The 27,216-nt window shown below is 45.7% G+C and overlaps 1 long non-coding RNA gene across 2 annotated transcripts in view; it reads left to right on the top strand.

Moving 5' to 3' along the window:
* LOC144824849 (uncharacterized) overlaps positions 1-27,216 on the top strand; it is a 96,975-nt gene that overhangs the window by 363 nt on the left and 69,396 nt on the right. For both annotated transcript variants that reach the window (XR_013609148.1, XR_013609147.1), the window contains exon 2: positions 1,847-1,940. This is a non-coding gene — a long non-coding RNA (uncharacterized LOC144824849). The remainder of the gene's footprint in view (positions 1-1,846; positions 1,941-27,216) is intronic.

The raw sequence follows: 27,216 nt of genomic DNA, 5'->3' as shown, positions 1-27,216 counted from the left end.
CTCACACCCAGCCAAGAGATCTGGGTTTGATCCATCACCGTTCTTTAGCCCACTCTGCCACCCCAGTTCAGACAGCATTCCAGCCGTCTTCAGCCCGGCTTGCTTGACTCTGCTATTCCAGCTGGACTGCTGCAGCCGCCATTTTGTGTGTGCGCGAAGCGCTGCACAATCATTTCTCACTCATCTTATGGCGGTCGCTTTGTGCTTTTAAAGTAGCGCTTTTCGTTTCAATGCAATTAGCTAAGGAACAGCAATAGCATTCTCCTCTTTAATTTGGCAGCTGCAGACATCCTGGTGCCTTTTGCAATTATGCCGCTCTTCTCTCCTCACCTCAGCTCAGAAAGGATAATGGCTGATTAGATATTAACATTCATGGCATTGTGAACATATCCACCAACTCCTGGTTCTTTATTTTCCTATATATGCATTTTCTTATGATGCATGTAACTCTACATTGTTGGTGATTATGTACAGCTGTCTTCCAATGGGCTTTGACATTACAATGCACTAACCTACACTACTGCTACCTTAAATCCACGCCGCAGCATCTTTCAATAGCTCTCCCCTATGTACTTTTGTTTTCAACCCTCAATGGTTTCGTCAACTTATTTGTTCAATACTGAATGCAGTAAGGCCTTCTCCACTGGTCCTTCTCCTTTTAATGTTTAGTTTTTGAGCTGATAACTTCAATTATTCTTGGAGGGACTTACGCTGCTGTTTACCTGATTTATTGCGCTTCAGTATACTGGCTGACCTCTTGCAATTTCCATGCACCTTGCAACGGAAGACACAACTGAAGTGGGTACCTTAGACTCTGGTCTTCAACATTTTATTTTGTGATTCTTGTCAGTATTCTCTTACCTTCTTTATTAGTCCATTATGGATCTCACGCAGCCTAACAAATCCCATTGCTCCTCAGGGACTACTTCTGGAGGTTGTAAGGACTCTACTGGTAATAACAGCAAACGTCTAAAAAAGGACCCCTCTTCTCCAACTAAATCTCATCTTCCTATCACGTTAGAGGATATTATGGACGAACTACATCTCTTTCGCCCATTCATGTCTGACACTACTACTACCCTACAAAGAATTGAAGAAAAATGGTCTGGCTTAGATATGAGACTATCAGACGTTGAACAGAAGGTAAGCGATGCTCAAGACGTTATCGCTAAAGTTGAATCCCTTACTAAGGAAGTGAACCAACTTAAAAAGTCCACAGAGGATTTAGAAAATCGGAATCGGTGCAATAACCTCCAAATTTATGGAATTCCAGAGGGTTCTGAAGGATCTGACATGATTTTTTTTTTTTAAATCTCAGGTTCTGCAAATTGTTGGCCTCCCAAAAACAGTTGATTTTAATATTTAAAAAGCACATAGATTGGGGCCTCAAAATGCATCCTCTGCCGCCAAGCCAAGATGCCTATTTTTTGCTATACTCTGACCTAATGGCTATCCTCAATGCAGCCAAACAACAAAAACAGATGTTTTGGTCAGGTCAAAAGATATTCTTCAATCAAGATGTGCCAAGCCAACTGCCAGTAGACGTAAGGAGTTCCTAGATCTTAGACCGGCCTTGAAATCTATGAACCACGATATGGTCTCATACACCCCTGTTTCTTCAAATGAATTTTAAAGATAGAATATTTTCATTTGAGGATACAGCTGACCTTTGGAAGTTCACTCATACCCGCCGAGAGGAACACATGGAACTTGGCAAACATTAATTGTCTTGTTATTACTTTCACAAATGTCTTTTTTTTCTTTCTTTCATTCATTGTCTTCTCTCTTTAATTCAACGTTGTTCTTAATCAATGTTGATTGTTAACTGTTCTTCTTTCTGTTTTAGGTTTACTCTATGCCATGGTTGAAGATCCCTCCTTGCACCATCCATTTGTCTATTTTGTTTGACGTCACCCGTTGTTGTGTTCCCCTTGACCCTGGTAAGATCTCTTTTTTTTTTGTCTCGCTGTTGCATCTGTTTACCTTGTCTGTATTGAGTATTTCATCCCTTCCTCTTCATCTGAAGTTATATCGTCGATCTCTGTTCTTGATGTCTTCCCAGTGGTGTGGTCAGCTTGGTTCTCATCTCCGTTCCCCCTCCTCCAACATTGTCATTTGTTACCTCTTCCGTGACTACCGTGACTGGAGCCTCTCGGCTTCTTGTCATCTCTTCTTTCCTATTTCCTTTGGGAGATACTGCTCCCTTTTTCTTCTCCCCTCACTACTCCCTCCTCTCTTAATTTCTTCTGTCTCTTTTCCTCTTTTCTCTAGCTCCCTTTCTCTATTTCAAGTTTTCCTCACATTCTCATTATATAGCATTTCATTTATTTCATTTATAACTTTATTTTGATTTATATAAAATCACAAAAGTTAAAACACATATACAAAATACATAATGAAAACAGTGACAGGGTAGCTCAATTAGTTATATTAAAGAATGCAGTATCTACAGTCTAGTACCTTATTTGAAAATTTAAAACTTAATAATAATAAATAATTTTAAAAAGCATTGACACGTTTTAAAATGCAAATAAAAAGCCATATTTCAAAGCCTACGTTTTGGCTCAAATCGATAACGGAAGGTACATTTAATCTAGGGGGTTAGCACTGGCGGATAATTCAGATTTAAAGAGGCCTCACTAGGGATGGGCCTTCGCTTCTGCATTTTCTCTTTCGATACTTTGCTACTGCTACCACAACTGGAACAGCCACAGAAGTCTTAAGAATTCGAAGGGCCTCAAAACTAGACCTAATACCCATATTAGCACAGGTTGGTTTCAGCCACCTCTTTCTTGGTTTGTTATATGCAAGACAAGCAAAGAAAATATGACCTATTGTTTCTACGGTGTCCATGCAAAACGGGCAGTTACTGGATTGTGTGTTGGCCCACTTGTTTGTAAAATTATTGGTAGGGAGCGTCCCCACTCTAAACTGGTGGAACAGCTTCCTATCACGGGTCGATGAAATGATATCCCAATACTCCTCAAGTTTGTACTCCAGCTTCACATCCAAAAAGACACTAGAAAGAGAGGTGCAAGAGGAGGACTGGATGTTTCAAATTGACCATGGCCCAGTAGACAGCTTTAAACTCAGATTTTGAAGGAAATGTACTATCCGCTGGGGATGTCCACAAGTGGACCAAACTCATATCTGATAGTATATTATGTACTGTCCTAAACCACCCCAGTTTCTTGTTGACATCCAAGTCCTTGACTTCCTGCAAGGCATTGGCATAGTGGATACGTTCTGGGGTAACCCATAATCTCCTCCAATAGGCCACCAACCTATAATGTGCCACTTCTCTGAAAGAGTTGCATCCTAGATCCAAAAACAAGGGGACTAGAGGGGTTGATTGTGGAAGACCAGTTATAGAACGTAGAAATTTGTTCTGACCCAAGACTAGGCTGTCAACATTAGCATAGCCCCACAGCTCAGCTTCGTAGAGTACCGAAGCACCAATTTTGGATTTATAGAGCTGGAGCACCGGTGCAGAGGGTTTCGTGTGGGATTGTCTGTGTTCCTTCAATAAGGCTCCCGCAAGTTGAGCATATCTAAACGCTTGTTGTATACCTTCAGTTTCCAAGTAACCTTCCTGTCTATTAAGATACCCAGGTAAGAGAAAGTCTCAGTTTGTTCAAGGATTCCCTCATTCATCCGGACGACTCCAACAACTTTGGGGGAGTTCGTCAGTACCATGTACTTAGTCTTGTCGACATTGAGAACAAGTTCATGTTCCAGACAAAACTCCTCGAATCTGGCCAGGGCACACTGGAGGCCCTGTCTGGTCTTAGAAAGTATGAGGGTGTTGTCCGCGAACATTAGTAGTGGTATCTTGTTCCCCGCTAATGTTGGAGCATCTGTGGGGAAATCCTTGAAATAGTTACCACCCTGTTTATATATATAGAAAAGAGGGTGGGAGCAAGGACACACCCTTGTCTCACCCCCCCTGTCAACCGGGAATTTTTGTGTGGTGTTGCCCCTCTCATCCCATCTAACCTGTGCGAAGTTGTTAGTGTATAGTTTCACCACAAAAGCCAACAGGTCGGCCGGCATGCCCAGTTGTTGTAGTGTGCTCCACATCTTATTGTGCGGGACCAAGTCAAACGCAGACTTAAGGTCCACAAACGCTGCATAGATGGTACCCTTCTCTATCGTCACAGTGCGCCAGTATAACAGAATAAACCTCATAGCCTGGTCCACAGTGCTTTTGCATTGCCGGAATCCTGCCTGGAGATTCGAAAGAATGGCAGATTCCTCTAGCCAGGCCTGGATTCTGCACAGCACCACCCTTGCGATGACTTTTTGGATACAATCTATTAGGCTGATGGGCCTATAATTAGCCGGTAAGGATCTATCCCCTTTTTTATAGATGGGCAAAATCACTGCTCCCGCCCAGGTACAGGGTAAGCGAGCTCCTTTGGCAAAAGCATTAGCTAGGAGCTGGATGTATTCAGCCCATAGTCCTATATCTTGGAGGAACAGGTCAGCGGCGATACAATCGCCCTACCCTTGGGGACCCGGAGCAAGGCATTTTCAACTTCCAACTTTTTAATCTGAAGAACAGGGCTTTCTGAAGGCATACCCGTGTAGACACTGGTTATGGAATCACAGGTGAATTGACCTCCAAAATAGGAGACCCATTGCTGCGGCTCCACATGGTTAGATGGTACATTAGCCGAAACGCCATTGCCCCACTTCACCAAGTGCCAGAATATGGTCATATCTCTCCTGGTACTTGCCTCCAGCTGGGCTGCTCTATGCTCCTCATCCCAGTCTCTTTTGGCTGCTACTTGTGCTGCCTTGTATAAAGACCTACTTTTATTTATTAATGCCCTGTCTTTAGACCTTATAGCCGCAGCTAGCGATCTGTAAGCTGTCCGACAAGATGAATTGTACCATTCTGCTGCTTTCGAGCGTGCCGGTTTATTGGATATTTTATTTTTGGTGATAAAATAAATTTTAAGATCATTAAAAAGGGGCTCATGGACATCCACTCCTCTTTCGCTTTGTACTTCTTGTGCTGCCTCTGCCATAAGAGTTGCTACAGCACTGGAACCCAAAATATTCGTATGGGTCACACTCTTGGCGTTTAACGCCACCTTGGACCATTTGAGGCGACGAGTATCATTGGTCACGTGAGCCTCTACATGGACTGGACTACCTACCAACCCCTCTGCGTGCATGGAGCCATTATAGCGTAAAAGCAGGGGATTGTGATCGCTTTCAATACGGACGATTACCTCCATGTCCATTAGGCACGATCAAAGTTCTTTGCTAAGCAAAAAAAAGTCTATACGATTTGCAGGGTGCCCACTTACAAAAGTTACCATCCCTGATTTATGCGAATTAGTGCGCCCATTTTCTGCTCTCACCCCATGTTCCATACAGAAAATATTCAATTGTAATGCGGCGCTGGACCATTTTTTAATAGGAGGGAGGTCGAGTGTGGGAATAGACCACAATCCATCCTCTTCAGCACTGAGGTACATATCATTGATATCAAGCGGTTCGAAAGTACAATTGAAATCTCCCGCTATGAGGACTGGGTCTTTCCCCAGGTTCTTGGTCAAAAAAGAATCTAGAATGGCAACCGTTTCCGAAGCTTTACCACCCTGGTTTCCTCTGGAATAAACATTAATGAGTAACATACCTGGGAGACTTCCCTTGAACAGCTTAATAATAAGGATATCCCTTGATTCAATATAGATCTCCTCCAGCTTGAATTGGAGAGACTGCCTTACCCATATAGCCAATCTCCCTTTGGGCCAACCTCGCTGTCCCTGTTCGGCAGATGTTGAAAAGTTTAAATAACCTGGATGAAAAACTTTTTCTGTGGCCCAGGTCTCCTGCATAAAAACAATGTCCTGCGCTTCTATAAATGCGGACCATTCGGTAGTGGCCGTTTTACTCGCTAGGCCCGCTATGTTCCAGGAGATCCATTTGGTGCCTGATGGAAGATGATTTTTAACTTTGTTTTGGCCGAACTCCACTGGGTCACCAGAACTAAGCAAAGGCACCGTAAAACCCTGAAATGGTGAATGGTTGTGACCGATAGACATATCATAAGTACGCAAAGGGGAAGCAACTACAGGTGTTGGGTCTTGCACTACTTCACCCTTTCCCGGCTCAGATTCGGTATGGGAATTATGCTGTGATAGAGGTAAATGACTTAGTCAGTCAATTTCATCAAGACTGGACAATGGGTCAAATCTATTGCAAATGGGCACATTGTAATCATAGTGATTCTGGGCCTGCTGACCACTCCATTGACTGCCCGATTTGGGAATGGGTGCAATAGATTTACGATAGAAAAACCCGAGTGGCATGATAGAAATACCATCCCTACTCAAATGCCTAGCCCCTGCCCTTTCCAAGATCGTTCCTACAAGGTTCGTGGACCCGAAGTTCAGAACCACACAATCACCACTACGCCCTTTGGGTGACAAACCTACCCACGGAGTTCTACGTATCATTTTGAACTCTTGAAAGAGGTGCATACCCAAACCAGTTCTGTTATGTAGTAGGTGAAGGGCCTTGTTTTTGAGGGAGGACCAATGTTCCACAGAGTTTATATTAAGTGATGGGACATTGGTAAGTATGACTGTATACGGTGTGGATTCAGATGGTAACTTTAAGGATTCCCTCCTATGTGTCGAACCCACCCCCGAGTTGACCGGGTCACTACCCTTGTAGTGTAGTTCCTATATTCCCAATAGGCTCTGCGCATTGGAATAATATCTTCAGTAGTGTAGACGTAGGACTGAGGTTAACTAGGTCTTTTACTGACGATATTAGACTTAAGTTTTGTGTGCCAGCTAGCTAAGAGTTCACTAGAAACTTTCTAGAATAAGCGAGGAGGAGTTTAACCTCCCTGGATAGACAAGAAGCGATTTAGTTTCTGACAACCATAGAACATGACAACTTTGCTCTCCTTGATCAAGAGTATATCTCTAGAGTCGTGTGAAAACAAAAGACAGCTATTTTACTCAGTTAATGCGTGCATACTTAGTTTCACCAGATTTGTAGAGAAAAGGAGAGACGGGCGTTTTCAATAAAAGGTGTTATTTATTGATCAGTCTCTTTTCTCATACAAGAGAAATGAATCGCTACAATTGTAATACTTATAGTTAAGTAAAATGCATACAATAAATGCAGGAGTATAAAATAATACTGTAAAAGCATCGATATGGTTTCTTAGCCATATGTTACTTAAAATGGATAAAAGATATATATACATTGACTAATCGTACTCAACTGGTGCTTCTAACTACGCCTACCCCGGTGTACCTGACCTAAGCCTAATACATGGGAGGGATTAAGTAAGTAGCAGTTTAAGTTAAGTTTGCTTTGCCAAGAGTCTGACTCAAGAATTCTCTGTAAGGGGTTAGTCAGTTCAGTACCTGGGATTTAGAAGGCAAGAGGGCTGTTATCTCTTTCTCAGGACTCGGTATCCCAGTTACCCGTGAGGGCAAGCTGGAAACGCTGGAAGCTGGATTCCTCGGCAAGAGGAAAGGCAGCGTTTCTCCTCAGCGCGTCAAAAAGGGAGGGGCAGCGTCCGTGGGCTTTCGCATCAGCTGGGCTCTCCGGCAAGTAGTTGCTGCTCCAAGCTCATCACCACCGTGTGTTTACTTAGGGCAGTGTCGGTATATTTATACCTGAGAGGTGCCAGGTTTGACGTAAGGATGGACATAAGACGTCAATTAAGAACTGGTCGTTCTTACATTCTTTGCAGGAGTTCTCGAACGAAATCAAAACAATAGCAGTGGGGATTTCCCAGGTTTGCTGGAGGCTTGGTTTGTTTAGAGAACTCGGTGTGCTTTCTAGGGGGCTGGAGGAATAGTGCTTGCTTAATGTGACAGCATGCGCTATGACTATGTCATGAACCGGGTTTCTGTGCCGTTGTATGGATATTAGTGATTTATAACCGGACAAGGGTCAGAAATTGGAGTATCGATACAGGTTTCTAGATAAACACACTACACCCACTCCACGAATTCATGTCCATATTTACTAACCTAATCAATAGTAAACATAACTAATAGTGCATGTGTATACCGAACCACCCCAAAAACGATTTTTGCATTTAAAAATAGGCATATTCGAAATACACGAAAAATGAGTATAGGTACTGTATGCATTCAAGCAGTGTAATCATTCTAAAATGAAGCACAATTTATCATATCATGAATGATTTGCGAAAATAACACATGAAATGGCTCTTAATACAGCAGAAAAAGTGCAAGACCACTTCATCACATATAAATACATTTACTCGTAAATGTGCTAGAGGCTGAGGTAAAATATTGTCTCTAGAGTTCCTAAAAATAAAAGCTCTGTTCTCTAGGAATAGTTTTACTTTAAGCAGAAGATAAGTGCCAAAAAGGTAAATATTTTGGGTTTGGAAAAAAGTTTTCGTTTTCAGTGAAGAAGGAAAAAGGATTCTCAATTGCTTTGTTTTTTAAAACTGAAGGCCAAATCCAGAGTTCAGGGAACGCTGTGTCCACGTTTACTTATAGTCACTCCCTCTGTTCTGGTGAAAACATCATTTCAGACAGACTTTCAAAAAAACAGTTTACCGCCTCAGGTGAAAGTTCGACCAAGTTGGAAAATGTCGCTACCATGCAGTCGTGCGCATGTTCGCTTTCAGTGATGTTTTGATCAGCACTGCTTACAGAAGGCCGTACCTGGTTGATGCTGCTTTCATCCTGTACTTCACTACCCTTCAATCGTAGTGGTGAAGTCTCCACGAATGCCGTCATCAGGATTGGTAGCCGCTGGGGACAGCACAATGCGTGAGCCTTTACTGGACCCAACAAAGTATCTGCATCCAATGGTACTTCTGATTGTAGTGTAAGACATGTGTCCAACACGCATTCCTCGCCGCATAGCATGCATCTTAATACAGGTAAGACACAATTCTGCCATATGGGTCTGAATGAAAGAAACCAGGTCATATTTAGATCTCGTAGCCGGGCTAATCCAAGGACTTTAGTTATGCGGTCCCGATAGCGTATAGCTAGGATCGTTTCTTCCATTGTTGCTGGAGTCTTGTCTGTGACATGGCTTGCCATAACGAAGCAGGAGAAGCAAAAATAAGATTCCTGCTACGAGTCCCAACAGGAGTGGAAGTCCGCCAAAGACAGAATGGACGAAATTGGGAAATATACCCAGGACTGCTTGGAATGGGGTTAACAGTCCCGAAAAAACGGTCTTAAATACACTTGCGATACCATTTGTATCCGAAATGTTTATTATTTCGTTTAGCATTTCTGCGAAGTGTAGGGGGCAATTTGTCGATAACAATGCATGTATCTCTCCCGTTGTCCTTGCAACTTGGAGATCATACGTTTCTTTTGATGACGTCAAGTGAACTGGCGTCTGTAGGAGCACAGTCTTCATTCTGCTTAAAGTATCAATTCCAATAGAAGAGATATTCAAACTGGGCCAAATTTTTCCCTCCCCGTCTGGAGTGGTATTTGGGAACAATACTCGCTCACAGCAAGTGACCATGGAACTCACGCTTACTAGATAAGGTTTTCCTGGCAGTAAGCCACAACATCTGTGATCTACAATTAGAATGTAACTCCCCAGAGGAGGAGCTTAGCGCGGACCCAAGATGGTCGCGTGAGCTTAGGGCTCCCGGACCTTCGCCACCTCCACCGACTATCCTGAACCCTATCCTGATTGGACAACGAGTTGTTAATGTCACGGCCCTGCTGATCGTTTATCCGTTTTCGGACTGCGATTTGGACATCGGGAGCTGAAGATATGGACTTTTGAACTTTATCGGCCTGCTCCGTGGTACTGACCCCGGGCTCGGTTTCTCTGCCAGCCGGACAGTAATTGAACAACAACGGATCATGCGAGCCTCCTTTGCCCGGTTGTCTACTTTCAGTTTTGTTTCTCGCGCTTAGACCTACTTGACTTTGTTTCGATCGCCCTGGCTTGCTGCTTTCAACCTCACCGCTATTCACCGACTGGTGACTTGGCCCCCTGCCATTTATCACTTGGTGATTGGTTTGCATCTTCATTTCTATATTGTTGCGGGCGCATCGACTTTTGCCATTTTTACAAGGTCTCAGACTACCCTTCGGAGCGCACGAACTAAGATGGCCACCAAGCCTGAGGGAGAGATACGCAAGACCAGACCGGCAACGCGAGAGGGCTCCGTGCAATCAAATGTCATGGACAGATACACCCTCGTCAAGGGCTCTCCAGGTGGATCGACTAAATCCCCGGCCACTGTGGGAGACGACTCCCCGATGGATGAAGAACTGTCGTTGAGGGACGTCATGGGCGCCATTGCCGGGATGAAGGCCACGCTGGGTCAACAATATGAGGCCCTGGCCCACAAGTTGGATACGGTCGCTATCGATGTTACCTTGATCAGGGCTGACCTTGCGAAAACCAATGAAAAGGTCAAATCCCTCGATCTAAAGACATCTAGTCTTGTTACTGGCGTCTCCGATTTACAGGCAGAGGTCGGTAACTTGCGAGCCGCCCGTGACTATCTCACTCGACGCCTGGACGACTTTGAGGGCCGGGCACGGCGAAACAACGTCCGTCTGGTTGGTGTCCCGGAAACTTCGGAAGCATCCTCGGTGGACCTGCTGGTGGAGGATCTGGTCCTGAATCATCTAGCACCCAAGGGCCTCAGCAAGTTTTTTGCTGTTGAACGTGCACACAGGATCCCGGTTGGTCCGCCTGAGCAGGGAGCCACTCCGCGTCCCATCATTGCTCGGATCTTTAACTTTCGGGACAGGGATGCGATCCTGCAAGCGTCACGTCTATCTGGTCCACCGGCTTACGAGAACACTGCGGTCAGCTTCTACCCGGACTTTACCCAGCAGGTTCAGAAACAGCGACTTGGATTCCAGGGGGGTGAAGAAGAGACTGAGGACTAGAGACATGAAATACGCCATGCTTTTCCCGGCCCGGTTACGTGTGGTGTACAACGAACGTACATTTTTCTTTGATCACCCAGGGGCGGCAAGTGACTGGCTGGACACGCTGCCCCCGGGACCGGATCGTTCTAAACACTCTGGACACTCCGGTGGTGCGGAGGGAGGCCCGGTGGAGCAGGAATAGGGGGCGGAATCAGCTCCCGGTCAATCGTGTTGACTTTTCGGCTGTGGTTTGGTGCTATGCCCCTATTGCTTGCTGTCATGCTGTCTTATTGGGGTGTGGGCGGGGGGGTGGGTGAGTCTTCCTCCGCTGGGGTTCTTTTCGTAGAATAGTTGTATGTTAGGGCGACAGGCACACTGCAAGTTGGGGTGGCTTTTGAGTCTTACGCAGGGGTGCGGGTGGGGGGTATGATGTACGGGGTTGTTTGGGGGGTTGGGGGGTTACAGTTTCCGTTTCATTGTTTTCTTCAAGGCATATTATTGATGATCTCCTGTTGTACAATGTCGCACCCGGTGTGGGATGGGGATGGGGTTGATCTCTGGGATGGGGGTTAGGGGACTTAAGGTACTGTGTTGGAACGTGAACGGGTTGGGGGATAGGATCAAACGGGGCGTGGTGTTGCAGCTCTTGCGACGGTTGTCCCCTGATGTGGTCTTGCTTCAGGAGACGCATTTGCTTGGCAATACGTGCCATGCACTGAATAGGCGTGGCTATCGTCTCGTCAAGGCACTCAGGTTTCACTTCTGGCTCCAGGGGGGTGGGCGTTCTGGTTCGGAGATCCCTCCCTCTTGCTGTGGACGACATTATCCTTGATGACAGGGGACGGTACGCTGCCATTGTGGGGCGCTGGAAGGGACGGGTTGTCACCCTGCTCTCCGTCTACGTGCCGCCGGGTCTACAGACTACCACTTATGCGGATCTGGGAAGAGTGGTTTTGGGATTCCCCGAGGGTCTGCTTGTAGTGGGTGGGGATTTCAACTCTGTAGTGTCGGGGATGTGTGATCGCTACCCTCCCCGAGACATTGCGAAGTCACAATCCTGGTTGGGGGATTTCCTGGAGGCTTTAGGGCTCACTGACTGCTGGCGCCTGCTTCATCCTGGGCAATTGCAGTATACTTTCCATTCTGGTGCCCATGGCAGTCTTTCGAGACTGGATTATGTGCTGATGCCCTCCTCCCAGGCCTCCTCCATAAGGGAGGTGAAACATCTAGCTAGGGGTATCTCGGATCATTCCCCACTGTGGTTGGTAGTGGACGCTCACTTGGGGTCGGAGGGTAGGGTGGCCCCGATACACTCCTGGTACCTCCGCGACCCCAAGGTTAGGGCGGAACTAATTAAAACGATTGACCAATACTTTGCTGAAAATGTGGGTTCTGTGTCCTCCTCTGTCACGTTGTGGGAAGCGTACAAAACTGTTATTCGGGGCCAGGCCCTCTCCTTGATTGGCAATGTCAAGAGACGTAGGCGGGAGGAGGTTGTCCGTGTTGAAAATGACATCACTGTTCTTGAGGGGGAGTTGGAATCCGAGGTCACCCCGGAGAGGCTGCACCTTTTGGGTCTAAAACAACTTGAGTATAGAGCGCTGGTGACTGATGCGGCGAAGGAGATGAGTAGGGAGCAACAGGGACGACTATATGATGTGGGGGATAAGGCGGGGAAATTGCTTGCTTGGCTGGATAAGAGGGAACGTGCGAGTCGGGTTGTCCCTGTGATTGTTGATGTGAATGACGTGAGTATCACCGACCCTGCTGATATTGTTGAATGTTTCGCTGACTATTTCCGGGAAGTGTATTCCCCCGTCTCTGATAGACCTGAACAGGACTCCCACTTGCTCCTGCGAGATATCTCGCTACCACGTTTGTCCGACCCTGAAAGGGATCTTCTAGAGGCTCCGCCTACGGTTGATGAGATTGTTACGGCTATCCGCTCGGTTCGCTCGGGGAAGGCCTCGGGTCCTAAAGGGCTCCCTGTAGAGCTTTACAAGCTCCGTCCTGATGTGATAGCACCGTATCTGCGGTCGATGTTCTTGGAATCACTGGAGGCGGGCTCCCTCCCTCCCGACCAAAGATTGGCTTCCATAGTGGTGATCCACAAGGATGGCAAGCCACGTGACCGCTGCGCCTCCTTTAGGCCCATATCATTGATTAACGCCGAACCGAAGATTCTGGCCAAAGTGCTTGCCAACCGCTTGGTCACTGTCATAGGCGAACTGGTTCACCCGGACCAATCCGGATTCATACCCCATCGTAACACGGCACTTAATCTCCGGCGCCTGCATGGAGTCCTCGCGCGAGCGGCGACTCTGCGTGAACCGGCCATCTCGGCGTCTTTGGACGCCATCATGGCGTTCGATACGCTGGAGTGGCCATATTTATGGGCGGTTCTCTCTAAATTTGGCTTTGGCCCCACCTTCATCGACTGGGTGAAATTGCTCTACACCGACCCCTTAGCCCAAGTGGGGGTAAACGGTCGTGTCTCGGCCTCCTTTGCTCTTGGTAGGGGAACGCGCCAGGGCTGTCCTTTGTCCCCTCTCTTATTTGCCCTTGCTTTGGAGCCATTGGCGGCATGGCTGAGATGGGACCCGTCCTTGAAGGGCATTAGATGGACTCCGGAGTTTGAAGACCGAATATCCTTATACGCAGACGATATACTCCTATATCTTACGTCGCCTCGGAAATCGTTGATCGTCCTTTTTGACGTTTTGACTTCTTTCCGTAAAAACTCCGGTCTGGTCATCAACTGGTCGAAGTCTTGCATCTATGTTCTATGCGACGAGGCCCCTCTCCCGCCTCGTGGATGTTCTATTTCGGTGGTGCGGGAGGGATTCAAGTACTTGGGGATTTTTATCACCTTAGACCCTGTGCTTCGTTATGAACGCAATTTGTTGCCCCCTCTCCAGCGCCTCCGTGCCGATGTGACTGTGTGGGGCAGGCTCCCTCTCTCTCCTCTGGGACGGGCGGCGTTATTTAAGATGATGTCGCTCCCTCGGTTCCTTTATGCGTTGCAAAATACACTTGATATTGTGCCCGCCCGCTACTTCCAGGAGATTGAAAGTCTACAGAGATAATTGGTATGGGGGGCCGTCCTCGTATTGCTCTTGCGAAACTGACGCTCCCGTGGTACGACGGGGGTATCGCGCTCCCGGACATCCGCCGCTACTATTGGGCCTCTCAGCTGGGGGCCATCAACCACTGCACTTACGGTCCTTTGCCGAGCCCGGCGTTTGCGATGGATAGATGGCTGCTGCCCAGGGGAGACTACAACAGGGCTCTGTATGCGAAATCTGCAGGCGGATCTCTCACGGGCCCCACTAGGACAGCGGTGCAGGTGTGGCATCGCGCCACAGCGGCCCTGGGCTGGGCTGATAAGCCGACCCGCGCTACCCCGCTTTATGCATCGGAGAAACTTGGCTCCCTCTGGAAGTCGAAGGGTTTCGATAAGTGGGATGTGATCGGTATCAGCAGGGTGAATGATGTGTGGATCAAGGGTAGAGTCAAGACGTTTGAGGAGCTGAAAGTTGAGTATGACTTGAATGATAGAGAATCCTTCCGCTACGTGCAACTCCGACATGCGGTTTCATCTGTATTTCCCCTGGGCTCGGATATTCCGGAGGCGTCCCCACTTGAAGATCGGGTGCTAGACGGACATGTCCCTGACGGCACGATCTCACTCATATACAAAAAGTTGATCAATGCCAGAACCGACCTACTGAGTAACCTTCGAGTGATGTGGACTAGTGACGGTCTGGAGCTCGACGACGAGGATTGGCAGGCTGCCATCTCTTCCCCGAAGGAAGTGGCTATCCCGGCGCGCCTCCGATTTGTCCAGCTCAAAATTCTCCATAGGGTCTACGTGACTGGTCCCCGTTTGGTGCGAATGGGGTTCTCTGTGGATGGACTGTGCAGGCGTGGTTGTGGTCTGGTGGGTACGTTTCTCCATATTATTTGGGAATGCCCTGCGGTGATGCGCTATTGGACTCGCGTGCATGAAGTTATGACTGAGGTCACGGGTGTGCAATCAATGCCTGAGGCGAGGCGGTGTCTGTTGAATGTCTGGGAGCCGAATGATTATGACCTGGCGCAGCTCCGATGGGTGACCTTGGGTAATATGATTGCTAAGAGAGACATTGCTCAGTTGTGGGGTGCCCAGAGGCGACCGACAGTTCTGGTGTGGCAACAAAACATGGACTGGTGCATGTTTAGGGAAAAGACAGTGTATGTTTCCCGTGGCACGCCCCACAAATGGGGGAAAATTTGGAATCGATGGAACGCATACCGTGGTGACATCTGTACTCCCCCCCTTCAGAGTTGGATACTGACCTGTCATCCTCCCAACCTGATGTTTCCTCCACGGGCATTTAGATATCTTGCTTCTTCCTGGTCTCCTCCCCCCTCCCCAATCTCATCACATACTTCTGACATCTGATTTGATTATGTATCCCCCCCAGCGCCGCCATGACACAACTGTAATGTATTGCCTTGTTTTTTGTTTTTTCTTTCTTGTTTTGTTTTTTTTGTTGTTATTTTGCATTTAATAAAAAGATATATATAAAAAAAAATAGAATGTAACTCCCGTTAGAAAGTCTTCTAAAGAATGGTTCTATTTTTGTAGCAGGTGTGCCGAGCTGGTGACATGAAAGGTTATTTGAAGTCCCCTCACAGGCCCCATGTAAACTTATACCCTGACACAGAAGAATACCACTCTGTGATTTTTCACAATTGTTACCACTGAGAAATACACTCTGTCCTTTTTCACTATAACATGTGTGTGTATAAGGTAGGTTCCATGTTGACTTAATGTATCCTTTACCCAACCCTTCATACTGGCCTGCCTGTATATATTTTTGGCAGTATCGAAATTGGAAAGTCGTTATCGGAATAGTTATGATTCCATGTATTATCCATTCAATGACAGGTCGTTCTGACATTGTCAATGGTAATCTCTCAAGTTTTTCAATGCTCAGAATTGTATACTCTGCACCCTTTTGTGCCAAGCTGATTTGTGTATCAGTAAGGTTAAAGATAGTGAATAATGACGTTGTGTTGATCAAACGCCAAGGCACGTAGCCTGAACGCAGATTTTGTAACGTCCAGCCAAGCTGTACAATAGAACGCAATTGGGACTGACCGTGTTGTAACATCAGTAAGTCTTGCTCTATTATATCGATTGCAGATGATACAATACTGTCCAGTGAATATATTCTGGAAGACAGAGTCATTAACCCATTGTCCACAACAGAAAGTGATTTTTCCAAATTAACACGGTCAATTTCCCGTATTTTCTCTGCTGTTTCAATTTGAGTTACTTTCCAAGCTTCGTTGTAAGCTGCATATATAGAGGCCGCTATGAAACGTTTTTGACGCTGTTTGCGTGGTCCCATAATGAAATCACGCAAGTCAGCACCTTCTTTAAGTAAAGTCAAGTGTTGCTTAATTTCTGCCAGTGTGGATGTTCGTAGCCATTCGAGGCAGAGTTTCCCCACACTGTATGTTGTTATAATCCCTGGATGTTGCCGCTGGGAGTATCTAGGGTCTGGCCTGGTCAATTTTAACCCCTGTATTTTGTTCAGGAATCTATCTTGACAGTTATTTGTGTCTGTTGGCCAGATCAACCATTTTTTCCAATCAGGATGTGTTCTGTTTTGGTTTAAAATATGGGATACGTCTATTTCATCATCTGTAGTGTTAAGACTCTCAGGTGTTGGTTTTGGAATAGACGGTTTATTTAAGTCTTTAATTTTGGCTAGGCCAAAACAGGTTGTTTGTTGAATTGTATCATTCAAGAATATAATTTGTTCTGGGATCATGCAGGCTCTAAACAATGATTCTATACCTTTGACCTGCCAATCTCTTGTACCCCAGATTGTTTTCGTTTCAATGTTATTGTTCCAGAAATCAAAACCCAATGTATTCATTTTGTCAAAAAACGATTCTGAATAGATTAATTTTGTATTTGTAAGCATGGTTTTCATTCCTGTCTTATTTAACAGTTTGAAATAAAACGTTTCTGCATTACTTGTGTTAAACCCTGAAAAATATGGAAATTTTTCATAAAATGTTTTCGAACTGCCTTTTGGTGGAGTTGCACAATGTTCCCATTGGTTAAAATTAAAAACATTTCTAGGTTGAGCAGATTTATGCAAATAATGGTTACCATAGTGGTTGTAACAGTACATCTGGTCATAATTAGATGAACCCTGTAAATAATCATGTTCTGTAAATTTAGCTGACATCACTAGATCTGACATCATATCATTAATACTTTCAAAGTCCCAATCATCAGCGAATGTGCTTGATTTTACAAAGTCACTTAATGAAATCTTGAATTGATGAGGATACTTCAGGAGCTCGACAGGGCCATAGATTTCGTAATCAGTTTTGTCCCATGCTACCCCACCGGGTATAGGATTGGCTGTGAAGTTTACTGAAGAAAGTTCTCTTTTCTCGATGTGTGAAGACTTGTGTGGTTTCAGGACCAAGTTGATTTTCTGACTTGCTGTGTCCATTGTAACATATTTTCCCTCAATAAAATGTCCCAAGTATAGTACCAGGATGAGCCAAAGTATGAGGACAAATACACCTTGTGCCACCCAAAATTCAATCCATGGAGAAATCAGATAGGTTTTTTGTAGTTGATGAAAGAGTTCTTTTGCTTTGTTTTTAAAAGTCTTTGATGTTGTCTGCTGTTCCTCAGGCTCGCTCGGATCCTCAGAGAAGTCATCGAAGTTGATGAAATAGCCTGATGCAGTTCTGTCAATTGTTTCAATTGCTTCTGGATTTCTTTTTGTTTTTGGAATTTGCTTTGTTTCATTAGCATAGTCTGTGGTTACATCATTGTAGACTGGTGTTTCTTGATGTAAGATTTGGATTTGGGTTTCAAGAGGTTTAAGTTCCATGGCTTTGTTGCATAGTCCTTGTTGATTCACTGTAGGTTTATCAAATGTGATTAGTCTCTCAGTTTGAACCTCTGTGTTTGTAGCAAACTTTGGTGTTCTGCTGTTTCTTGGGAGTCCACTTGGCCTACTACTTATTATCGGCCACATGATTGTGGTTTAACCAGGTCGATGGATACAACTCGGTTCTCCTTTTTACCAGCAAGGGGCGGTAGTACAACTGATCTTGTTCCGTTGATTGATAAGACAGGTACTGCTTTTCTGTAAGAAGGCCCAAATTCCTTCTTTACCGCTATTTTTTCTCTGACCAGATCCCCGACTTTTGGAATCCAGACAGGCCTTGCTGGGACAGGTGGTTTCTCTTCAGTGGTTGTTGGCTGTTGTTTAAACTTTATGTTGCTCAGGTCTTTTCTTGTTTCATTTAAGTCCTGTAAAATAGCCAAACGATCTTTGATATCAAAGCATTTTTCTTTAACCACTGAAGTTTGACTATCGAGGTCCTGGATTAACATTCTAGTCCCAAACAATAGTTCGTACGGACTGAGACCTCTCAGAGAATTTCTTGGCAGATTATTAAGACTACGTTGGACACTTATTAAATGTTTGACCCACCCAGCTCCCGAACCTAATACCTTTGCCGCTATAGATTGCTCTATGCCTTGGTTTTTTCTTTACACCATCCCGTTTCCCTCAGGAAGGAAGTGATAAGAGTCCCGCAATGCAATGCCCATGCTGGCCATGCCCCCCCCCATAAGCTCGAGAGCTAAAAGCAGGGCAATGGTCAGAATGTAGCATGCCCCATGCGTATATGCCATTATAGACTCGCAAATCTTATTATAACAGTTCAGATGTCAGCCGAGAGCTGGGGTCTACATTTTAAGTGATGATAGTCTCCATATGTTAATTTGACGCCTTAATCATACTAGGTTTTTATATTTATTGTTTAATCCCGTCTTGAGCGAAACGCCATGGCAAAACACCGTCTCGGTCGCCACTGCGATCTCTGTTGCAGTTTGGACAGTTTTTTGCAAATATGTGATGTTGCAAGCTCATTCCTGGCCACCAGTATGTGGATTGCAATACTTCTAGAGAATCTTTAAGCTTGAGGTGTCTAAGACCCTCACCCATATGTGCGTCTGCTATTAACAAGCCTCTCCTGTTCGTGTTTGGAATTACTCTATCACCCACTCCAGGGATTTGAGCAAAAAGAACGGAGTTTGCATCGATTATGTATGTATAATTGAGTGGATGGGTGATGGGTAGTGCTGAGCAGTCGCCTTTTGATGACGTTTTCACCGCCAGCATTGTTTCCCCGTCAACGTATTTTCCTGAACGCTTTTTGTAGCTACGGGAGCCGATTTAGTAGCTTCCGCTGTGGCTGTCTCAGCCAATAAATTCCCTGCAGCGTAAACGCCATCACGCTGATGACTCAGTGTATGTATCACGTGAGCCTTTGGTAGTTCTTTCTGCAAAAGAACTACTTGTTCCCAAAGCGATTTTTGCTTTATTGTGGCACCTGTATCATCTTTGTAACCATTTTGAACCCAGTTCTGCAAATCTTTATTGTATGATTTGACGCAGTAATATGATTCGCACACTATTAGTGTCGGGAATTCGCGATCGGCATTATCTAGCGCCATTTTTAACGCTAATATTTCAGTTTGTTGTTCTGAATTATTTTCCACTGAATGTGTTTTAGTTACCAGAGGTCTCAATTTATCTCCTCGCCACACGTATTTAACGATTTCGCATGTGGCGTTATAGGCCTCTTTTTCCCAAACCGAGGGTTGTGCATGTCCGTCTGTATATATTACACAGGCGTATTGTCGTATGGGCAGAATGTCGATTGGCAGAGGGTATTCTCTTTCGTATTCTAGATTTTTTAATTTTTTAATTTCCGGGTCAAAATAGTATTTTACTCTGTCTGTAGCAAGAGAATTATCCCATTGTATCCATTTTGGATTTAATGCCACAGTAGGTAAATTACATGGGCTTGTTAATGCCTCAAAGGCTGATTCTGCTGTTCTGACTGTAATCCGTCTGCCGTCAGCTTGGTATCTTTCTCTTGCTACAGCTGTTTGAACCGCATGAACAATGTTTTTCTTAATGCTGAATGTTTTTTCAGCTTCTGTGTACAAGTGTGATTTGTAAGCTATTGGTAACGTTTCTCCCTCATTAGAGGTTAGGTATGTGAATCCGCATCTTCCTGGGATGATCCGAATCACAAGGTTGCGTGTGTTATCACGTGTTTGCAATTTTGTTTTAGCTAACATATCTGTTTGCAATGATCTCAAAATTTCTGTGTGTTTTTGAGTCCAATTGATTGTTTTAAAATCTGGTCTTATTAGGTCGTAGAGAGGTTTAACCCTCTCTGCATAAATTAGAATGTAAGTTCTTCCGAAATTCAGGAAACCTAGAATTGGTTGTAAGTTTTTCAGCGTTTTTGGTGCTTGGATTACGGCACATTTCTCTAAGAAATTGTCAGCCAGGCTTTTTCCTTCACTTGATAGTTCATATCCTAAAAACAGGACAGTTAGATGGGCAATTCTTGACTTTTTGAAGTTGAATTTATAACCCTCTGCCGCGAACCCAAGTATTATGGTGTTCACTCTTTTCAAGTGAGTATCCAAGTCATCATCTGTTAGATAGATGTCATCGACATAAGATAATGCCTCATCATCATACATTTGTAGTAACTCTGTTACTCTCGGTGAGAATAATCCTGGGCTGTTCTTGAACCCCTGTGGCAAACGACAGAAATTTCTGCGAGCCATTTATTGAGAAAGCGGTTAAATATCTGCTTTCTGGTGCTATATTTTGACAAAAGAATCCATTAGAGATGTCTAATGTTGTTTTGTATTTTTTTGCGCACTATGCTATTCATTAGTGCTGCACTGTGTGAGTTTTGTACTGCAAAAGTTTTGCAACATGAGTTAAGGTGTCTGTAGTCCAAAACTAGACGATATGAATCATCTGGTTTGGAGACAGGAAACAAAGGATTGTTCATTTGTGAGGTGCATGTTTCAATCACCCCCTGGTATTCAAGTTGATCTAAGATCTCCCTGACCTGTTTTTTAGCTTCTTGCTTAATTGGGTACTGCCTCTGTGCAGTTGGTTGAGATTTTAACTGGATTTTGTGAGGAAAAGAGTCCTCATCCCATTCCACATGGTTTTTATATAATGCAGGAGCTTGGGCTACTGTCCACTTTCTTGCAAGTGTGTATTTTTTATGAATTGGAATGTGATTTGAGAAGGCAGGCATAATCATTTCTTCGCCATGAGGGCACTCCCTGACAAACTCCGGTGGCCAGTCTTTTTCAGCTAAAAGGATGTCATAGCCTTTGGAGAGATTTTCCCAAAATAGACCCCTTATTTTCCTAGTCTTATCTCCCTCTATACGTAATGTTATTTCGTATATTTTATGAGGTTTGCTAACTCTGGTGTCTGTAGTTTCCACCTGAATGTATTCATTCGTGTCCACTGTCTCCAGATGATTCATCAGGATCTTGCGAGCTATGCTCACTTCTGCTGCGCTGTCTATCATTGTGTGAGCCCACTCTCCGTTTTTCAGTTGTGTCCTCAGGATCCTCGGCATGTTTGATTACTTTAATACTGGCTACCTTCTTCTTTGGAAATTGTAACTTTTTATTTTGATGAGCAGGTTCCTTGTCTTTGGACTTGAAGTGCTCTTCCCTTTGTTCTGACCGTCCTCTTCTTTCCGATTTCTGCGAGGAAGTCTGAAAAGATCGAGATGGACGTGTATCAATATCTTGATATCTATCAGGTTTTTTCAAATTATCCCTATTTCTAAGGTTGTACTTTTTCTCAGAGGGCTCCCTCTGGGGAGACTTGTGTCCTTGGTCCGGAGATCTTTCTCTCCGCCGAGGAGACCTTCCTCTGGACTGGAATCTTTTTTCTTTGGGAGTGGATTGTTTATTTCCATCCTAGCTCTTTTTTGGAGCGGTTAGATTATTTTTAATAAATACCTTTTCAGGATTTTCAGTTAGTTGGGGTTTCACTGGTTTCCCACCCAAACTATCTCATCCTAGTTCTTCATAGGATTTTTCTATGATTCTGGCAAGTTCAAATGGTTGTTCTGCTATAACTGTTTCTTTCAGCTTCTGGCGGATCGCCACAGATGCTGCTTCTCCTTTTATGTTGAATAACAATAAAGCTGAGACCTGCTTGAAGTCTTTCAGTAATTTCATACCCAGAGTTAAAGCAGGTTCTGGACCGTATTCATTTTGAATCTGTCTTAGCACATCTGGTATTACCGCCATGGACGGAACACCATGTGTTTTTGTGTAAATGGAAGCAAAGACTTTGCCCCAAGTGTCACAGTCCTCCACATGTGGTGCGATCCCCATTGGAAGACAGATAGTCAGAATTCTGTGTTTCTCAGTAGGTGTAGTATCCGGAAATACTGCCTCTAATTGAGTGATTTTCTGTGCTAACCTGAATGGAATTTGTTCCCGTTTAATGGGTACTTTGCCTAGACAGGACTGTATGTTCTGTGGTGTAATTTTATTTATGTTCCCCTGATGAGGGGTCAGCTGTGGAATTTTAATAGCTGGTGGGACTGTTGAAGTCCGCATTACATATTGGACTAATTGTCTGTGTATTTTAATCAGGTGTTTTAGCTGTGCTAAAAGTTCTGGTATTGACATTTTTTCAATGTCTGGATGTGGTGTGTAGCCGGCTAGAACTGGCCATGTTGCTCCTGGTCTACCTAGTGGACCGAGCCTGGTGATATGATCATTATGTTTTAGGGCGCCTTTAAACCAGAGCAGGTGCTCTTGGTATTTTAGTGGTATTTCCACCTCCTCGAAAGGAGTGTACTCATCCGGAGGTTCCTCTATTTTATAATAGTGGAACTCTTTTGTGACAGCGTTTGCCGCTGGAAAGTTTATCCATGAATAGAATACCTCTGTCTGCCGATATTCGTGTGCCTCAATTGCGAATATGACTGTACCACCTCTTGGTGTTAGTCCATTTTCTATAAGTTTAAGTGTTATAGTTTTTCTTATGCTGACCGGGATGATTATTGCATCCGGGTCCTGCTGTAGGAGACTTCTGTCTTCCGCTAGGAGTTGAGCTGCTAATCTAGCTGTCTCCCTATCTCCTTCGTTGTCTGACATTTTACTGACAGGAAGGTTTTTTGTTGCAGATCAAGTTTTCAAGGAAACAAAGATTAGGTGCACAATATTTTGGAACACTGTATCCTTCAACGTTGAATAAACCAAAAACCATACATAGGAGTCTCCTCCTACTAAGTTTGGCGGATTTTTAACCTTTGACCCACTCCAGACGTCTTTGGAGTATTTATGGGAGAAAGGGTCTGTGTGAAAAAGCACGACTGAGTTACTCTAATGCCTTGCGTTAGTTTTATCGCCTTACCAAACGTTGGGCGCCATGTTATGTTATGTTATGTTATGTTAAATTGGCTCTTCTATAGCGCACGGCTACTCCTAGGAGTGTCCCGGCGCTTTGGCGAAGAGAGAGACAAGGAAAAGTTTACAGCATAACATTGCTCCAGGAAAGGACGGGATTTACCGGGAAAAAAGCCAGGTCTTTAGCTCCTTTCTGAAGGCTAGCAAGTTGGTAGCCAATCGTAAAGATCGAGGGAGATCGTTCCAGCAACGCGGTGCAAGGTACCGAAAGGAGCGACCTCCGACTCGAGTGCGCCTGATGGAAGGAACCACAGCTTTGGCCTCATAAGCAGACCTAAGCGTTCTTCTAGGGACATAGAAGGCGATCCGCTTACAAAGATAGTTTGGGCCAATTCGGTGAATCGCCTTGAAAGCCAGAGTCAGAATCTTGAAAGTGACTCTCTTGGCGATCGGAAGCCAGTGGAGTTGCTCAAGAAGCTCCGAAGCCCGCGCCCTTCGCGGGAGTCCAAAGATGGCTCTAGCGGCCGAATTCTGCACCACCTGCAAGCGGGCCATCAGATATTTAGGGAGGCCCAGATAAAGAGCGTTCACGTAGTCAAGACGTGACCCTATCAGGGCCTGCACAGTGATTTTTTTGTGCTGGAGGGACAGTAATGGGAGGAACTTCCTTAGCATTTTAAGGATGCCAAAACATTTCCCTGTCAGCCCGATGATCTGGGGTCTGAGGGAGAGGTCGACATCACACAGGAAGCCAAGATTTTTCGCCTTTACTGATGCAGTGTTGGGTGGAGACATGTCGCCAGGCCACCATGCCTTCCAGCCCGGATCGGGCGGGCAGCCAAAGAAAAGCAACTCAGACTTATCCGAGTTGCACTTCAAACTGTGACCCTGAAACCACTTAAAAACGGCTTCGAGGCATTCCTGAATCCGCCTGCTGTCGAAATTTTCCCCCCTGCCACATGAAAAAAGAAGCTGGGTATCATCCGCGTAGGATATGATCTGGGCACCAAAAGACTCCGCCACCGCCGCAAGAGGGGCCATATAGATATTAAAAAGGGTGGGGCTCAGGATAGAACCCTGAGGAACCCCCACATCGAGCGGCGGCATTTCGGCGGAGAACGGAGGTGCCCAGACCACTTGCCGGCGGTTGGTCAGAAAGGACTTAAACCAGTTCCACACCGCCCCACGAAAGCCTATCTCCCAGAGTCTTGCAAGGAGACCAGCATGGGGCACGGTGTCGAACGCCGCCGACAAGTCCAGCATGACCAAGATGGCTTTTCCCCCTCCATCCAGTATCTCACGAATGGCATCAGTGATTTCAAGAAGAGCCGTCTCCGTGCTAAAATTAGCACGGAAGCCCGACTGCGAGTCGTGCAGGATGTTATTGCTCTCTATAAAGGTGGAAATAGAGAGGTGCACGTGCTTCTCAATCACTTTAGCCAGCGAGGGGAGGAGGGAGATTGGTCTGTAGTTTACATGTGCAAGAGGGTCTAAAGATGGTTTCTTCAACAGCGGGAGGATAAGGGCGTGCTTCCATGCATTTGGTACCTCTCCAGAGATCAGGGAGGCATTAAGCAAGGGATTAAGCAGAGTATTAACTGCCGATGCAATTTTCCCCAAACACTTGGCAGGGCAGGGATCAAGCGGCGAGCCCGATTTGAGCCGAGAGAGCAGATTTAAAGAAGAAGCATGAGAGATCGAAGGGAAGTCCCAAAGTAGAGGGCCAACATCCTGGCCAGCTGAAAACATAGATGCTGGAAGGTCGGCCCCAGGGGAAATCCCCGATGCCGAAAAGGAGCCTTGGATGAGTTTGATTTTATTGGTGAAAAATTCACCAAGTTGCCTGATCCAGGCTGCGGTGTGAGCATGTTTAGGTGTGCAGGATACAGGTGACACAAATTCCCGAACAACTTTAAAGATTTCCTTGCTCACGCATTCAGCAGCATCAATTCTGCGCTCTAAATACACCTTTTTTGCCTCAAGGATGTGCTTATGATAGAGACAAATAAGCTCCTTGTATTTGCACTTGTCTTCCAGGTCATATCTCCGTCTCCAGTCCCTTTCTGCCCTCTTGCAGTCTTGGCGCATCCTGGCCAAGAGTGGAGTAAACCAGGGGGCCGATACCTGTCTACCCGCAACGTTACTAGGCTTCCCAGGGGCCAACTCCTCCAGTCTGGTAGAAAGCCATTTCTGAAACAATTCCAGATCCTGTTCCAGATGGCCTGTGAGCTGACAGGGGTACCGACTCAGAGCATCTGCTAGCATGTCCGCAGTGACTCGATAGAAAGGTCGGGACACTCTTGTTGCGTCTCTCACTCCTCTCGTGCCCGACGTGACTGCAGCTAAGATGCAAAATTTGATCAAATAGTGGTCGGTCCATAAGACTGGCATAGGAGGAGATGCCTCTATAATCCTAGTGGAAAAAATCTGATCCAACACATGGCCTTTGTCATGAGTAGCATTGACAACATAGGGAGTCATCCCAAATGGACACACAATGTCAGAAAGTTTGATGGTGTCGGGGTCTGAAGGCTTATCCATGTGTAGATTGAAATCTCCCAGAAGGATGCAGTGCTCCGATCTAAGACACGGCACTGCGAGAGCGGCCTGCAGATCATCAAAAAAGGTGCCCAACGAGCCCGGAGCCCTATAGATGATAATCCCTGAGCAGGTTTGGCGGGGAGACAGTTTAAGAATAAACCCCAAGGCCTCACTGCCAGCAATGTTTTCTACTGCAAAAGTCGTGCAGGGGATACTGTTGTCCACTATTATTGCCACTCCACCACCTCTGCCGTTATCTCTATCCCTCCTAACGATGGTATAATTTGGGGGGATAGCAGCGGCAACATCGGGGGCGGAGCATTCGCTCAACCACGTCTCAGTGAGAAACAGACACAAGATTTTAGAGTCGGTAAGCAAATTCCAGATGTCTGTGGAATGCTTGCTGAGAGATCTGGTGTTAAGCAGACAACAGGGGTACTGGAGGGAATTATGTCCAGGAGCACACTCTTCCTTAGGGAACAACTTCCATCCACAGGCCGAGCAGCCCTTCCTGAGCAAGCGACCGCCCGGGAAAACATGGTGACAAGAGGGAGCAGAGCGCCTAAGCGCAAATAACTCACTTGCAGAGTAGCATACCATAACAGCGCTACCACACAAAATGACGAACACTAAGTTTAAAAAGCCTACCACGCCGCCTCGCCGTCCTCCGAGACGCTGACGAGCGCAGACGGGCAGGACTCTGGCACGACTCAGGCACAGAAAAGGCCCGCCCGCTGCGCGTCACCGCTGCGCGCCATGAGGCGAGCTTTAAGTAGGCAGCTCCCCCAGTCCACGAGCGTAAGGACGCTCTAAGATGGCGCCCACAGTTCCTCACCACTCAAAGATGGTGCTCCCCGCCCTCTGCCTCCCCAGAACCGGACCCGCTCAACAGCGGTGGGTTTACAAAGAATTAAAGTGCGGGTGAGTGGCCAGAAACCCTGAAGTTAAAACCAGGGGAAAAGGAAAAAGAAATGAAAATAAATAAAAAACAGGAGATTTAAAAATGCAAAGTAGCGCTGAGAGAGCACGCGTGGGCTACAGCAAAGCGCTGCTGCAGTCCTTGACCTTGGGTCCAAATCGCCAGGCTGACCCAGAGACGGCTCCGCCTTAAGTAGGCAGCTCCCCCAGTCCACGAGCGTAAGGACGCTCCAAGATGGCGCCCACAGTTCCTCACCACTCAAAGATGGCGCTCCCCGCCCTCTGCCTCCCCGGAACCGGACCCGCTCAACAGCGGTGGGTTTACAAAGAATTAAAGTGCGGGTGAGTGGCCAGAAACCCTGAAGTTAAAACCAGGGGAAAAGGAAAAAGAAATGAAAATAAATAAAAAACGGGAGATTTAAAAATGCAAAGTAGCGCTGAGAGAGCTATGTAGTGTAGTTCCTATATTCCCAATAGGCTCTGCGCATTGGAATAATATCTTCAGTAGTGTAGACGTAGGACTGAGGTTAACTAGGTCTTTTACTGACGATATTAGACTTAAGTTTTGTG

Source organism: Lissotriton helveticus, chromosome 3_1 (assembly GCF_964261635.1).
Source record: "Lissotriton helveticus chromosome 3_1, aLisHel1.1, whole genome shotgun sequence".
Classification (NCBI taxonomy): Eukaryota; Metazoa; Chordata; class Amphibia; order Caudata; family Salamandridae; genus Lissotriton; species Lissotriton helveticus.
This window is presented reverse-complemented; position numbering and strand designations above follow the sequence as displayed.